A 6,113-nucleotide genomic window follows, 5' to 3' on the forward strand; every position below is an offset into this window, starting at 1 on the left:
CTGAAAACTAATCCCAGTCTAAAGGACACCAGTTAAGCAGGCACTCGTCAAACTATCTATGACTCCCAGTCAGTAAAGCCTTACATGAAGAGGTGTTATCCTACACTTACCAAGGGGGGAGAGCTCTGGCTGCAGCCAAGGGGGAACTCCTGTATGTGCTCAGTATATTATGGAGATGGATTTGAGAATCTAAGGAATCGAATAACATAAGTCTTAAGTGTGTGTGTGTGTGTGTGTGTGTGTGTGTGTGTGTGTGTGTGTGTGTGTGTGTGTGTGTGTGTGTGTGTGTGTGTGTGTGTGTGTGTGTGTGTGTGTGTGTGTGTGTGTGTGTGTGTGTGTGTGTGTGTGTGTGTGTGTGTGTGTGTGTGTGTGTGTGTGTGTGTGTGTGGTCACCGCTCCAGAGGTGTATTTTCTGATGGGAGTGCAGTACCTTGTGTTTCCAACAGAGGGCAGTAGCGTGCAGTGTCAGAATTGCCTTGGTGAAAGTGAGAGCGGAGAAGGTGGGTTTTAATAGCATGTGTGTTTGCTTGTGCACTCTTTGTGAGTGTGTGTGCACACATGCATGTGTGTGTGAGAGTGAGACAGAGTGTGTATGTGTGTGTGTGTGTGTGCGCATGGCCAGACAGAGCTCCCCCTCTCCCATTAGCTGAGACCTCCGCTGGGCGGTGAGCCTCCCCACGCGGCTGCACTCAGGAGCGGAGGGATCAGGCCGGATTATTACCTCTGTGGGGCGCAGAGCAGAGCAGACCTGCAAGTGGAGCCACCATCTATATGCCAGCTCACACTCACACACACGCTCACACACACACACACACACTCACGCTCATTACCTCTCTCTCTCTTTCTCACTCTCTCTCGCTCACTTTCCTGTGTGTGTGAGAACAGGCGAGTCCTGTTTCCGTGGGCTTGCCATGTGCCGTTTTTTCATCAGGTTAATGTCTGGTTTGATGGATCCTGTCGTTGCTGTGACGACATCACGTAGACAGCTGGGTGTTTGTCTTAGTCAAAGTTGCCGTTAGATGCTGTCCCAGTCTGTTGGCGCTTCGGAGACTTTTAAGTGGCTGCTACTTTAAGATGCTCATGACTTTGTTAAACAAACAACCACACAAACACACACACACAAAGATTTAGCTTCGCCCATCAGTTATTAGTCAAAATCTCTCTCTCTTTCTCTTTCTCTTTCCGTCTCTCTCCTTCTCTTTCGCATACACACACACACACACCACCTTGCCAATTCATTCAAAAGCGCGCACACACACACTCAAATCGTGCCCATTCGCTTAGACACATTTAAGACACACACACACACACACACACACACACACACACACACACACACACACATACTATGTCCATCCTCTTAGTTACACACACACACTCTGGCAGGTCTGTCCAATCCTGTGTTTGGCTGAAGCTGGTGGTTGCTTTGATGTTTTTCGGTCCTAACTCTAAATGGGAGCAGAGCTCCTGCAGTCTCCCTCTGAGCGCTCCATGTCCCCTGTGCAGTCACTCTTTCTCTCTCTCCCTCTCTTTCTCTCTCTCCCCCTCTTTCTTTCTCTCTCTCTCTCTCTCTCTCTCCCTCCCCCTCTCTCTTTCTCTCACTCCCTCATTCTGTCAGTTTCTCTCTCCCTCTGAGTGCCTTTCACTCTCGCCCTCTCTCGCCCCCCTACTTATCTCTCTATCCCATTCTGAGTGTCTCACTGCCCACCGCCCTTCTCTCTCTTTTCTTTATTTCTCTCTCTACCCCCCCCCCTCTCTCTCTCTCTCTCTCTCTCTCTCTCTCTGTCTGTTTGTCTCTTCCGTGGGCTGCCTGTCTGCTGTGTAAGAGTGTGGGGACGAATGTACCAGAATGTATTTCGAAGCCGGGAGCTTGAGACGAGTGTTTTTGCTCGACAGCGAGAGCTTGAGACGAGTGTTTTTGCTCGACAGCGAGAGCAGTCTCCTCCCCAGTCCACTCTGATTCAGATTCTCGCCTAAGACATGTCAAAATGTCAAAACGCTTCTTGGCAATCCAAGGGCAAGACGCGGGTGACCAACCGAACCTCTTGCTGTGTTGTGTTAAGAAAGTCCCCATGCTGAGGTTTACAGCTCTTTCTGAATCACTGTTGATGAGTGTTAGCCAGGGTGTTTTAGGGAAATTTGTGGCATTCCTTAGGGCGAGCAAGGTCCTTTTTGTTCTAACCGTGAGGGAATTGAAGCCTAAAAAAAAAATAAAAAAAACATGCATTTCTCTGTGTTCTGCATTAAACATGTAAATTATTGCCCAAGTGTTGTTTTCAACTAAACACTCTGTAGGCAAAACTGACTGAAAAAAAACTTTAATTTATTTTATTTTTGTTTTGTTTTGTTTGTTTGTTTCTCTTTTTTGTTTTATTATTTTGGCATAAATGACGGAAGAAGTAACAGGAAAATTCTATAGTAGTGTAACGTTAGGCCTAGTTTGTTCTGTGTTGAGTGTGGGTTTGGGGGTCTGACATGTTGGTTCTGTTCTCTTCTGTTCGTTTTATGTGTGTGTGTGTGGGGGGGGGGGGGGCAGGGGGGAGGGTGGAGCCACGAGCTAACAGCACATGTCAAATGAAGGCCTGCCATTGGTGCAATTTTTTTCATCCAGCTTCTGACATGAATTAACAAAAATGATAATGAGGAGCAAACGGATAGTTTTATATCTAAAACGTGTGATGGTTGAACTAACCAATAAAACAAGTCATGTAGAGTATTACATTGTAACATATTTTAAATAAAATGATATATTGATTCAAAGTTATCCGAGTCTGTTTTTATTATTATTATTTATTTATTTATTTGTTCCTGGTCATTGCTTTTCTAGAATCCATATTCTTTCTTCCTCTTTCTCTGCATGCTTAGGCATAATAATAATCTGTAATGTGAGATTTTTGTAGTTAAGACAAATGTATAATGAAAAGAGAATCCCCACAGACAATAGTGTCAACCAGGATGCATCACAGTTTGAGGTAAAACTGCACAATGAAAGGGCACTTTGGATGATGATGATGATGATAATTGATTATTTTTGTCATTGTATAGTCTCAGATTATTATGTGGATATTTTTACCCTTAGAATACTAGATAGAATTGTGTGAAATCTCAGAGGATGCCCATTAGTCTGACTGGCCATTAGCGTAACGTTTTGTAGTGTAGTGTAGTGTGACTGCGCCCGGTGGTACCATCAGTGCTGTTTGGTTAGCAGTGAGGAGGAGAGGCTGGCTGTTGGCTGGGGACCGGCTGGGAAAAGCCCCCCCTGCTGTTCTACATGGGTAATTATCACCACTCATTTACTTCCTAGACAGAAGGGCCGCAGCAGGACAGCCACAGCAGATTGAACATTCAGGCCTTTTGAAAAGCGTCCTGTGGGGAAACGGAACATTCAGGCCTTTTGAAAAGCGTCCTGTGGGAAAACAGAACATTCAGGCCTTTTGAAAAGCGTCCTGTGGGAAAACAGAACATTCAGGCCTTTTGAAAAGAGTCATGTGGGGAAACAGAACATTCAGGCCTTTTGAAAAGCGTCATGTGGGGAAACAGAACATTCAGGCCTTTTGAAAAGCGTCCTGTGGGGAAACAGAACATTCAGGCCTTTTGAAAAGCGTCCTGTGGGGAAACAGAACATTCAGGTCTTTTGAATAGAGTCATGTGGGGAAACCGACGCTGGCTGACTAAGTAGCAAGTTGGTCACTCCACTGTAGCCTGCCGCTGCTGGAGTCCAGCGAGAGCCAAAGAGAGTCGGATGTTTGGGGACTTGGCTGTGGCTGTTTGTGACTATGTGTGTCTAGTGTGGTGTTATTTTGTTATTTTAAGAATTCATTTCCAAAAACAAGACAAATATTCTATATATGTTGTATTATGTTCTCTACAGCTCTTTTCTTGTGTGTTACAGCCTTAGATAATAACAGTCAAACTGCTTTTGGGTTTTGATTGAATAAAAATAAATCTAATCAAAATGACACAATTTCAGTTTGATTGACATTGCCATACATTCACAATGTCCAAAAAATGATGAAAATTCATTAAAATGAATAATAAATAAGATGTCATCAGATGTATCGATGATGGTAGCCAGTATTCAGAGGTTCCCTAAGCAGCAGCCTGCTCTGCCAGGTCAGTCAGCTGCCAGGATCACCCCTCCACCAGACACACACATACCTCCTCCCCCACACACCATCCACACATACACTCCCGCTCCACCACCACCACACACACACACACCTCCCCAGCGGCCTATCCATCAGCTCCTCATCAGTAAAACTCTTCCTCTGGGGGGAGCGCAGTAAAAAACAGGGTCATCATCTCATCATCTCTTCTGTCCCCGGCACTTCCACCTTTGTCGCATCAGCATCTTTTAAAGCCATGCCAGAGCAGCAGTCTCTAGCCCTACTCTCTGGAGGACTGTTAATAAAGGCTCTGTTGGTCGCCTGGTCCGACCAGCGCTTACTCTGGTGTGCTGGCAGGTCTGTAGGCAATACTGTCGTATCTTATTGCAATTATTTGAGAATAATCGTTCATCATTTTGCATTAATTGTCATAAAAGTGTCCGTTCATCTAGATAAAATGATGTGACGGGCCACTAGGCCCTTCACTCGTTTGCCAGTTTGTCTACTTGTTTTCAGGTGTGTCAGGATGCTAACGAGCTTGTTTTCAGGTGTCAGGAAGCTAACAAGCTTGTTTTCAGGTGTGTCAGCAAGCTAACAAGCTTGATTTCAGGTGTCAGGAAGCTAACAAGCTTGTTTTCAGGTGTGTCAGGAAGCCAACGCATCCTAACGAGCTTGTTTTCAGGTGTGTCAGGAAGCTAACAAACTTATTTTCAGGTGTTTTGGGAAGCTAACAAGCTGATGAGCAGAACCTGTGTGCAGGTGTCCAGATAAAAGGGCTGCTTCCTCTCCCCTTGGGAAGGCATTCTTACTTTGGATTTTCCGCTAGTGTTTTAAGGCCCCACCGGCGACTTCAAGGCGCCTAATCTTAACCTTAATCCTAACCTTAACCCTTGCCTAACCCTAGCGCCTTTCATGCAGCGTTGCCTGGAAGATGATGTTGGGGGCTTAAAACACCAAGAGACTTCGAGCTCAGACATGTAACACTGCACTCAGACACATTGCAAACATACAACATCCATGCATTACTGACGACTGACTTGGTCCCATCTCACACCCTTTGTTTGGTTATTATTTGGTTAATTTGGTTAATAAATCTATATTTTAGTTCAAATCCAACCTCTCGACTCCCTCTTTTGTTGTGGCCTTACCCCTAGGTCATAACAATGAACAAATGTAATATTTCCATATGTCCACAGTGCCTTGGTACTTGGACGATGTAAATATATTTCAGTCATAGATTTTGTATATTTAAGTCGTCATATTTGCCAAATATAGTTTTTTGTTTAAAGTCTAAAAGGCCAACAGAAATGTAATCTTTATAACAATGTTCAATGCCAATGACTGGCTCTTCTTTAGAAGTGCATGAGTGGCTGCAGGATCAGTAGAATATCTGGGTCCAAGTACATGGAGCGTCAGTAGCATATCCGAGTCCAAGTACATGGAGCGTCAGTAACATATCTTGGTCCATATCTGAGGACTCTGGTCAGAATCTGACCTGCAATCATTTCCCGACCCCATTCCTGTTCATGTTGCTTTAAATTGAAGAAAAAAAGCTTCTAGTTTAATTTCACCAATACAACTCTCTCCATTTCAACCGTTAATGAGTCATTAAAATAGTATAATATAAACACAAATTATTTCATTCATCATTATGCCAGATACCCTGTCAGATAATGCAAACATATTTTTTGCTTTATAATTAAATGTGCTTGCAAAGCAGCACACTTATTGTTCTTCTTAAGTTTTATTATTATTCCCGTCTCCCTAATTTTTGGCCAGCTCTTGCGCCTAGGCCCTTTGAGACAAAGACACCATTTCAACTTTAAAACGTCCGGTCAGTACCGGTGTAAGTTGCACGCGAAGATGACGTCAAGTGGGCGTGTCGTTCATCCGCCATATTGGATTGAACAGAAAGCGAAACTAAATTTTCACAGGTCACAAATTTGGTCCGAACGCCACGAAACTTGACGTACATTATCCTTGGACCAAGCCTCACAAAGGTTACTA

Source organism: Alosa pseudoharengus, unplaced genomic scaffold (genome assembly GCF_046254945.1).
Source record: "Alosa pseudoharengus isolate Yale_2024_CS ecotype anadromous, Long Island Sound unplaced genomic scaffold, YU_APseudo_1.1 YU_APseudo_1.1_scf_23, whole genome shotgun sequence".
Lineage (NCBI taxonomy): Eukaryota > Metazoa > Chordata > Actinopteri > Clupeiformes > Clupeidae > Alosa > Alosa pseudoharengus.